Here is an 11,850-nt window from a genome sequence, read left to right as displayed (position 1 = left end):
TTAAACGGGAATCCCCTGGGAATGCGGGCCGCTTCGCAGGAATGAACTTTCAAGGCCCAACACCCTGGCACGACAGGTACATCGGAGGACGACCCATTATCCCTATCGTGCTGGACGGAATGCCCCTCAACGCTTTGCTGGACACAGGTTCCCAGATTTCATCTATACCGTATATCCTTTATAAGAGGTACTGGGCTGATGCAGATATTGATAAAGGGCCCTCTGATGTTGAACTAGATATATGGGCCAGTAATGGTAAGTTGGTACCGAAACTAGGATTCAGGGAGATGACCATAAAGATTGGTAAAGTAGAATTGAAGAAACAGGGTATAATTGTTGTTGATGTTGACCGGCGGAACTGTGAACCAACTGTATTGATAGGAATGAATGTGTTAGAGAACTGCTTTTCCGAAGTCATTTCTGTCTTACAGCAAATTGCTGAAACTGCCCAATCCTGCCAGCAGAGAGTTCTCCGGAGGGAAATAAAAGTATTGATGTTAAGGCAACAGGTAGAAGTTGCAGGTGGAGAAATCGGCAGTGTGAGGGTAAGTGATCCAACGTCTATTGTAATCCCACCAAAAACAGAAATGCTGGTATGGTGTAGAGCAGCCATTGGTACTAAGGGACGAGATTATCAAGCCTTAATAGAACCAGTGTACACCGACAGCAGGCCCACTATACTCACAGCACGAGGGATAGTCGAGGTACACCGGGGACGAGTGCCGGTACGACTTTTGAACTGTGGAGAGGAAGAGGTTACTTTGCCAAGGTATGCTACAATGGCAAAGCTATATACTGTTGACAACAATGCCATCACAACCATTGAGCCCTTAGAACCAACCTGTCAGGTGGAAGGCAATGGCTCAGATGGAGAAATGGAGGATTGGTGCCAACAGCTACACGTGGGCATAAATTCAACACCTACCCATCAAAAACAAGGGGTGTATAGGCTAGTGACGGAATATGAACAAGTCTTCAGTAAACACCCATTGGACTTCGGACGGATAGAAGGGGTAGAACACACAATCCCCACCAGTGACCATCCCCCAATAAAAGAAAGATATAGACCCATACCGCCCGCTCACTATCAATGTGCAAAAGATATGCTGAGGGAGATGAAACAGGCCGGGGTAATAAGAGACAGCTGTAGCCCCTGGGCGGCCCCTCTAGTGATTGTCAAAAAAAAGGACGGAACCATGAGAATGTGCGTAGACTACCGGAAGATTAATAACATCACCCATAAAGACACCTACCCCTTGCCTAGGATAGAAGAGTCCTTAACTGCTTTGAAATCTGCTATTTATTTTTCCACCTTAGACTTAACAAGCGGGTATTGGTAAGTCCCTGTGGCTGAGCGAGATAAGGAAAAGACGGCATTCACCACACCAATGGGTCTATGTGAATTTAATCGCATGCCGTTCGGACTCTGCAACGCATCCGGTACCTTCCAGCGGCTGATGGAATGCTGCCTCGGACACAAGAACTTCGAGACCGTCCTCCTGTACCTAGATGATGTGATCGTCTACTCAAAGACTTACGAACAACACTTAATAGACCTGGCAGAAGTGTTCGAAGCCTTATCCAGGTATGGCATGAAAGTCAAGCCATCCAAATGTCACCTTCTCAAGCCAAAGGTACAGTACCTGGGACACATCGTGAGTTCGGAGGGAGTAGCACCAGATCCCGAGAAAATAAGCGCCATAAGGGATTGGCCAAGACCTACCAGCGCAAAAGAAGTGAGACAATTCCTGGGATTGGTGGGTTACTATCGCAGATTTATAAAAGGATTTACCAAGTTGGCAGCACCCTTGCAAGACACCTTGGTAGGGCAGACGAAGAAACCTTCAAACCGAAACCCTCCTTTTCAGTGGAACGACAAAAGGGAAGACTCCTTTGAACAACTAAAGAAGGCACTAACCGGAGAAGAGGTTCTGGCATACCCAGATTACCATCAACCTTTCATCCTCTACACCGATGCCAGTAATGTGGGACTAGGAGCGGTGCTGTCACAAAAGCAAGAAGGTCGGGAGAAAGTCATCGCCTTTGCAAGTAGAAAGCTCCGGCCTACTGAAAGAAATTCAGAAAATTACAGCTCCTTCAAATTGGAACTACTGGCAGTAGTTTGGGCTGTGACTGAACGTTTCAAACACTATCTGGCCGCTGCAGAATTTATTGTCTATACTGACAACAATCCGTTGACCCACCTGGACACAGCCAAATTAGGTGCGTTAGAACAGCGATGGATAGCCCGGTTATCTAATTACAACTTCAAGATCAAGTATCGAGCAGGTCGCAAGAATGGAAATGCCGATGCCCTATCCCGGATGCCACACTTGAGAGATGTAGAAGAAGAAATGGGGGAGCTTGAAGAAATTGAACTACCAGCCTTCCATCATCCCAAGGCAAAACATCATCAGTCAAGTACCTATCAGAAACAACAAGAGGTGAATTTAAATCCGTTAGCACACCATAGATGGGCTGACACCCAAGACAGCAATCCGGCTGTGAAGTTGGTGAAGGAATTGTTAACTGAGCAAAGTGCATATCCCGATGAGGATGCCCCAGAAGAGACGCATCAACTCTGGAAAGAGAGAGGCAAAATGTTCCTGTATCAAGGGAAGCTCTGTAGAAGGTACACCAATCCGAAAACACATGAATTGGTTTGGCAGATTATCGTGCCTAAACAAGATGTCAAGATGGTCCTCGAAGCTTACCATAATGGTGCTGGTCACTTCGGTTGGAAAAAGTTAGAAGTACTTCTAAGAGAAAGATTTTATTGGGTCGGGATGAGAAAATCAATCGAACAGTGGTGCAGAAATTGTGGCCCATGCAACCTCAGAAGAAACGATCAAAAGAACCAAAGAGCACCACTGCAGCCCATAATCACCAAACAACCACTTGAACTTGAAGACACAAAAGAGAATAGTAAAACCAAAAACACTCAGTTTGAAAAAATGTTGCAGTAATCCGCAAGTGCTAGTAAAAGATGTAAAAAACAGGGTATTTGGTTGATACGTTTTTTGCAAAAAATGTATACTAAGCTGCTCTACCAATCTTCACGGTATACCCTTATCAGAGCAGTCCTAACTAATGTATGCAATCCCTATCTGATGTATTTAAAAACCTGATCATCTGTATATAACCTGTGTGAACAGGGTTCAGAGAGGAAAAATCCATGTGTGCATACAGGGTAGAACAGCTTTTGTGCAGATAGCCCAAGAGGAGTGGTGGAACTCCCCAGTCTTGTAGACACAAGAGAACAATTATGGAAACAGGAACACATGGGCTACTTGCACAGTGAACAAGTCTGTATGATCATGTTCACACACCACCAAGAAACCTGAAGACACAAAAGAGAATAGTAAAACCAAAAACACTCAGTTTGAAAAAATGTTGCAGTAATCCGCAAGTGCTAGTAAAAGATGTAAAAAACAGGGTATTTGGTTGATACGTTTTTTGCAAAAAATGTATACTAAGCTGCTCTACCAATCTTCACGGTATACCCTTATCAGAGCAGTCCTAACTAATGTATGCAATCCCTATCTGATGTATTTAAAAACCTGATCATCTGTATATAACCTGTGTGAACAGGGTTCAGAGAGGAAAAATCCATGTGTGCATACAGGGTAGAACAGCTTTTGTGCAGATAGCCCAAGAGGAGTGGTGGAACTCCCCAGTCTTGTAGACACAAGAGAACAATTATGGAAACAGGAACACATGGGCTACTTGCACAGTGAACAAGTCTGTATGATCATGTTCACACACCACCAAGAAACCTGAAGACACAAAAGAGAATAGTAAAACCAAAAACACTCAGTTTGAAAAAATGTTGTAGTAATCCGCAAGTGCTAGTAAAAGATGTAAAAAACAGGGTATTTGGTTGATACGTTTTTTGCAAAAAATGTATACTAAGCTGCTCTACCAATCTTCACGGTATACCCTTATCAGAGCAGTCCTAACTAATGTATGCAATCCCTATCTGATGTATTTAAAAACCTGATCATCTGTATATAACCTGTGTGAACAGGGTTCAGAGAGGAAAAATCCATGTGTGCATACAGGGTAGAACAGCTTTTGTGCAGATAGCCCAAGAGGAGTGGTGGAACTCCCCAGTCTTGTAGACACAAGAGAACAATTATGGAAACAGGAACACATGGGCTACTTGCACAGTGAACAAGTCTGTATGATCATGTTCACACACCACCAAGAAACCTGAAGACACAAAAGAGAATAGTAAAACCAAAAACACTCAGTTTGAAAAAATGTTGCAGTAATCCGCAAGTGCTAGTAAAAGATGTAAAAAACAGGGTATTTGGTTGATACGTTTTTTGCAAAAAATGTATACTAAGCTGCTCTACCAATCTTCACGGTATACCCTTATCAGAGCAGTCCTAACTAATGTATGCAATCCCTATCTGATGTATTTAAAAACCTGATCATCTGTATATAACCTGTGTGAACAGGGTTCAGAGAGGAAAAATCCATGTGTGCATACAGGGTAGAACAGCTTTTGTGCAGATAGCCCAAGAGGAGTGGTGGAACTCCCCAGTCTTGTAGACACAAGAGAACAATTATGGAAACAGGAACACATGGGCTACTTGCACAGTGAACAAGTCTGTATGATCATGTTCACACACCACCAAGAAACCTGAAGACACAAAAGAGAATAGTAAAACCAAAAACACTCAGTTTGAAAAAATGTTGCAGTAATCCGCAAGTGCTAGTAAAAGATGTAAAAAACAGGGTATTTGGTTGATACGTTTTTTGCAAAAAATGTATACTAAGCTGCTCTACCAATCTTCACGGTATACCCTTATCAGAGCAGTCCTAACTAATGTATGCAATCCCTATCTGATGTATTTAAAAACCTGATCATCTGTATATAACCTGTGTGAACAGGGTTCAGAGAGGAAAAATCCATGTGTGCATACAGGGTAGAACAGCTTTTGTGCAGATAGCCCAAGAGGAGTGGTGGAACTCCCCAGTCTTGTAGACACAAGAGAACAATTATGGAAACAGGAACACATGGGCTACTTGCACAGTGAACAAGTCTGTATGATCATGTTCACACACCACCAAGAAACCTGAAGACACAAAAGAGAATAGTAAAACCAAAAACACTCAGTTTGAAAAAATGTTGCAGTAATCCGCAAGTGCTAGTAAAAGATGTAAAAAACGGTTCACACAGGTTATATACAGATGATCGGATTACTGCAACATTTTTTCAACCACTTGAACTTGTAGCCATTGACCACGTGAAGTTGACACCAAGCCGGTCTGGCTATGTCTATGCCTTGACCATCGTGGACCATTATTCACGCTTCTTGGTAGTAGTACCCGTAAAAGATCTGACAGCAAAAACAGCAGCCAAAGCATTCCAAACGTACTTTTGTAGACCCCATGGATATCCGGAACAGGTTCTCACCGACCAAGGTACAGCCTTTGAATCAGAGATCTTCAGAGAATTCTGTAATATGTATGGTTGCAAAAAGATCCGGACGACGGCCTATCATCCACAAACAAACGGCTTATGCGAGAAGATGAACCATATTGTAATAGAACTACTAAAGACTTTACCTGAGGCAGAAAGGAATCAATGGCCAGAGAAATTGCCTGACTTGGTGGATCTGTATAATCATGTCCCGGTGAGTTCCACCAATTGCACCCCAGCTTACCTTATGCGTGCAAGACCCGGCCAATTACCAATCGATCTAGAAATGGGAATTCTGAAACCAGACGCAGAAGTCCAAGACTCCAATTGGGATATGATACGGCAAAAGCAGTATCGCCAAGTGCAAGAGAGTGTGGAAAGAAGCCTTCAGCAAACTAGAGAAAGACAAGAGCGAACTTTCAACCAGAATGCTCTAGCGACCCCATTAAGACCGGGTGACCAAGTGCTCAAGAGAAATCGTCGAACCAATAAACTGGACAATCAGTGGGAAGCCGTACCCTACACAGTTTTACCAACAAGAGTGGATAATCCTAAAATGTGTCTCATTAGCAAAAACGGAGGCTTAACATCTGTACTAGTGTCAAGAGACAATCTTAAATTATGTCCGGAAGCATTGAAAGAGCCAGACGTTGTCCAGCCAGAACCAGAAGTTATTCAACCCATACAGGTTCAACCAGTAAAGGAAAAAGAAGAGGAAGTGTATCACAGCTGTATAGGAGACTTTCCCAAAACCCTACTAACATACCATGGTGCAGTAGTGGTTCCCATGGTGGCCTTTTACCCAACACCGAACCCAATACCAGAAGTCCCAAGACAGGAAGAGGCTGGCCCCGTACTACAGGAGGTTCCAGGCCAGGAAGAACAGATTCCTGGTCAGAGTAATCCCATTCACGGTGGACTTGCCAACTCCATAGTCGTGGAATTATCTTTAGCAGAGCGGGCAGATACTACATCCGCAGTAGACAGTAGTACACCACATGAAGAGACACCGCTATTACGTAGATCACAGCGTAGTACCCAGGGTCAATTACCGGCCAGGTATGCAGATTACCAACTATAAAGCTCATAATGTGAATTGTATATATGTTATGCCGTCTATAGTTAAACAGAAAATGTAGTATAGTCATTGTTATCAGTCTGCAACGTTTAAGCCCAGTGCCTACAGAGACTTGTCTGTATGAACTTCTTGCATATTCTTGAACTTTTTATCAGCCCGGAGGCACTAAATCAAAGCTCCGGAAAGACTGCTTTTTGAACTTTGCTTTTTGCTCTTTTTGAACTTTCTTTAGACTTTATATTGATAACTCCGTTGGAAAAATGGAACTAAATTCCTGGACACTAAGTACAGTGCCTTTCCTAATACCTTCAAGGATAGAACTGTATTAATGGACGCTATTTGAAGTGACTTTTTACAGAACTATATTTTTGTTTCCTTGAGTGGTTTTTGTAACTTTTCATTTTTAAGACTCTGTACATATTAATTGTTATTTCAAAATGTTATTGTCCCACAGTCCCGGAGTACTGTTCTTAACTAAGGGGGAATGTGGCACCCCTAGGGGTATTTGCCACAAAAATAGTTACTGACAGTAAATGCAAATACTAAAATAGCAAGACTGCACTACCACCTCCGGCCAGAAGGGGGAGCTCCAGAGACTCCCCTTGATCCATTCTGGTCTGAGAGAAGAACTGGCAGTTGGGCTAAGGAGCTGAAAGTGAGAGGTCATACAGTTGAATCTCTAACAGCCCTGTGACTGTTACCAGGCCTAAATCACCGGCCTGAGGAGAAGAGGGATAGAGAAAAAGGACATTGTGAGAACTGGGTAGCATTAATCACTACCCAGAACAGGCGCAAAGACGGATACCGGATCCGTGGCTGTATTCATTACATATAATACAGCAACCGGAAAAATGTGAGGTGATATCAGCTTCACTAGGGTCGGACGCAGCAACAGACACAGAGTTCAGCGGTACTCCTGGAGGGGGTAAGCCGATAAAAGGACTCGGGTTGCCCGTCGAACCAGGACCCGGAGGGGACAGATTGGGCCGGCAGCCAGTTCACATACAGCAGCAGGGCCACACAGATATTGCGTACAATAAGAGGCGAAGACCCCGGCAGGGTAAAAGTAACTCAGAGTTCCCTACAGACTCCGGTGACAGGACTGGTTGTAAATCCTTTTTTGTTAAAGTAAACTGGTTAAACGTTTCAGTGCCTCAGTCTTTCATTTGGACAATAGCCATCTATCCAGGATTGGGATCATCACCGCTGGGAGAACCTGCTGCTGATCAAGTAAGTGCCTGTTCCCTCACGATACCCTTTACACTGTGCATTGCCTGAGGCCACAGCACCGGGTCAAGCCACCCGTGACACCCCCCTCAAGAGACAGACCCCATTGGTCCGGTGCTGGGTACCCCGGTCTCTTGGGCGTTACATTCTTTTTTTTAAACATTCCAAAAATTCCTGTGAAGCACCTTAAGGTTAATATACTTCTTGAATGTGGTTTTGAGCACCTTGAGGGGTGCAGTATTTAGAATGGTGTCACACTTGGTTATTTTCTATCATATAGACCCCTCAAAGTGACTTCAAATGTGATGTGGTCCCTAAAAAAAAGTGGTGTTGTAAAAATGAGAAATTGCTGGTCAACTTTTAACCCTTATAACTTCCTAACAAAAAAACATTTTGGTTTCAAAATTGTGCTGATGTAAAGGAAACATGTGGGAAATGTTATTTATAAAGGATTTGTGTGACACATCTCTATGATTTAGGAGCATGAAAATTCAAAGTTGGAAAATTGCGAAATTTTCCACATTTTCGCCAAATTTCCATTTTTGTTCACAAATAAACGCAAGTCATATCAAAGAAATTTTACCGCTATCATGAACTACAATATGTCACGAGAAAACAATGTCAGAATCACTGGGATCCATTGAAGCGTTCCAGAGTTATAACCTCATAAAGGGACAGTGGTCAGAATTGTAAAAATTGGCCCGGTCATTAACGTGCAAACCACTTCGAGGGTAAAGGGGTTAAACATATCCCATTGATTTTGACACTTTTTTCCTGACATATTGTACTTTATGATAATGGTAAATTTGTCATTATTTTCTGCGTTTATTTATAAAAATATCAGAAATTTTACAAAACTGGCAAAAAATTTGCAACTTGTGGTATCTACTATATAATTGTCTAAGGGTCATTTCCGTCTGTCTTTCTGTCTGTCACGGATATTCATTGGTCGCAGCCTCTGTCATGGAAATCCAAGTCACTGATTGGTCGTGGCAAAACGCCCACGACTATTGCCATGACCATTCAGCGACGGCCACAGTCTGGCAGCGAAATGGCCGCTGATTTACTGCCCTGCAGTCAGCACTGAGCGCTCACACAGGGTTAATGCCAGTGGTAATGGACCGCGGTGTTACGCACTCTGTTACCGCAGCTATTAACCCTGTGTGACCAACTTTTTACTATTGATGCTGCGTATGCAGCATCAATAGTAAAACGATCTAATGTTACAAATAATTTCTCACCCTCCGACGTCGCCTGCTGTCCTCGGCAGTGCAAGCGGCAGGTTCCGATGCCAAGGATGCTATGCGAGAAGGACCTGCCATGATGTCACGGTCATGTGACCGCGACGTCATCACAGGTCCTGCGCTCATGCCAACTCTGGGACCGGAAACTGCCGCGTGCACCGCACACAGGCGCCAGGACTTCGGAAGGTGAGTATATGTTTATTTTTTTATTTTGTCTTTTTTAACCATGCATATAGTGCCCACATTGCTATATACTACGTTGGCTGTGTTACATACTGCGTGGGCTCTGTTACATACTACATCTCTGTGCTATACACTATGTAGCTGGGCAATATACAACGTGACTGTGCAATATACAACGTGACTGTCCAATATACTACGTGGCTGTGCAATATACTACGTGCTCTGTGTTATATACTACGTAGCTGTGCAATATACTATGTGGCTGTATCAATTCTGTTATATACTACGTCGACTGTGCAATATACTACGTGGCTCTGTTATATACTATGTGGCTGACCAATATACTACATACCTGTGCAATACACTTTATATACTACGTGGCTATGCAATATACTACGTAGCTATGCAATATACTACGTACCTCTACAATATACTACGTGGCTATGTTATATACTATGTGGCTGACCAATATACTACATACCTGTGCAATACACTACGTGGCTATGTTATATACTACGTACGCTGTGTTACATACTACGTAGCTATGTTAGATACTACGTCGGTTGTGTTATATACTACGTCACTGTGCAATATAGTACATAGCCTGTGCTGTATACTACCTACATATTCTAGAATAGCCGATACGTTAGAATCGGGCCACCATCTAGTAATATAATAGTCCAGTTAGTCATGAAACACAAAAAACATTAATAAATAATATTTCCCTCATGTCTGCTTTCATCAGTGCCATTTGGAAAATGTTGTTTTATTTTGTTAGAATTTTAGTATGTTTAAAAATGTAGAAGTAATTTTTCGTGTTTTCAAGGAAATTTACAAAACTTGTAAATTAAGGACCTTTTAAGTTTTGAAGTGACTTTGGGGATCTTATATGTTGGAAACCTCCAAAAGTGATACCAATTTAAAATCTGTGCCCCTCAACATATTCAAAATTGCTTTCAGGTAGTTTATTAACCTTTCAGGTGTTTTTAAGGAATTAATGCAAAGTGGCATAACAGGAATGAAATAGTTTATTTTTACCACCAAAATGTTGATAACTTCTGAACAGACTGCTGTAGTCGCGAGACTTTAAGGCCGCTATTTGGCCATGAATTTCCATCGCAGACATTTGGACCACACGATCAAGATCCCAGGATGCTGATGGGTTTAACCCCTTAACGACCGCCGATATGCCTTTTAACGGCGGCCGCTAAGGGTACTTAAACCACAGCGCCGTTAATTAAAGGCGCTGTGGAAAAAGTAAATAGCGCCCCCCAGAGTCGGATTTTCTCCGGGGTCTCGGCTGCCGGGGGTAGCCGAGACCCCAGAGAACATGATTCGGGTTTTTTTTTTACCGACCCCGCATTTGTGATCGCCGGTAATTAACCGTTTACCGGCGATCGCAAAAAAAAACCCGCGATTTATTTTTAATTTCTCTGTCCTCCGATGTGATCGCACATCAGAGGACAGAGAAATGGGGTCCCAGGAAGCCCCCCAATACTTACCTGTCTCCCCCGGTGCTCCTCGTGGCTCCCGATGGGCGCCGCCATCTTCAAAATGGCGGGCGCATGCGCAGTGCGCCCGCCCGCCGGCCGGGAGAATCTTTGGGGTCTTGGCTGCCGGGGGTAGCCGAGACCCCAAAGAACATGATCGGGGTCGGTTTTACCGACCCCTGTTTTGCGATTGCCGGTAATTAACTGTTTACCGGTGACCGCAAAAAAAAAAAAAGCAAAGTGTAATTCTCTGTCCTCTGATGTGATCGCACATCAGAGGACAGAGAAATAGGGGGATTCGGGGACCCTATCATACTCACCGGTGTCCCTGGGTCCTCCTGCTGCTCCTCCTGGCCGCCGGGGAAAAGAAAATGGCGGGCGCATGCGCAGTGCACCTGCCATCTATCGCCATCTGCCGGCCGGCAGGAGAAGAGCACTTGGGGCTAAAATTAGGGCTAGGGTTAGGGTTAGGGTTCGGGCTAAATTTAGGGTTGGGGCTAAATTCAGGGTTAGGGTTGGGGCTAAATTTAGGGTTAGGGTTGGGGCTAAATTTAGGGTTAGGGTTGGGGCTAAATTTAGGGTTAGGGTTGGGGCTAAATTTAGGGTTAGGCTTCTTTCACACTTACGTCGGTACAGGGCCGTCGCAATGCATCGGCCCGACATACCGACGCACGTTGTGAAAATTGTGCACAACGTGGGCAGCGGATGTAGTTTTTCACGCAACCCCTGCCCAATCTATGGCCTGGGGAGGAGGGGGCGGAGTTACGGCCACGCATGCGCGGTCAGAAATTTGCGGATGCGACGTACAAAAAAAACGTTTCATTGAATGTTTTTTTGTGCCGACGGTCCACCAAAACACAACTGATCCAGTGCACGACGGACGCGACGTGTGGCCATCCGTCACGATCCGTCGGCAATACAAGTCTATGGGCAAAAAACGCATCCTGCGGGCACATTTGCAGGATCCGTTTCTTGTCCAAAACGACGGATTGCGACGGATGCCAAACGATGCAAGTGTGAAAGTAGCCTTAGGGTTAGGGTTGGGGCTAAAGTTAGGGCTAAAGTTAGGGTTAGAGTTGGGATTAGGGTTAGGGTTTCGATTAGGGTTGGTATTAGGATTAGGGTTGGCATTAGGGTTACGCTTGGGATTAGGGTTAGGTTTGGGATTAGGGTTAAGGTTAGGGTTGTGATTAGGGG

The sequence above is a fragment of the Ranitomeya imitator genome, chromosome 1 (assembly GCF_032444005.1).
Source record: "Ranitomeya imitator isolate aRanImi1 chromosome 1, aRanImi1.pri, whole genome shotgun sequence".
In the NCBI taxonomy this organism is placed as follows: Eukaryota; Metazoa; Chordata; class Amphibia; order Anura; family Dendrobatidae; genus Ranitomeya; species Ranitomeya imitator.
The sequence above is the reverse complement of the archived record's forward strand: the minus strand, read 5'-3'. Positions refer to the sequence as shown.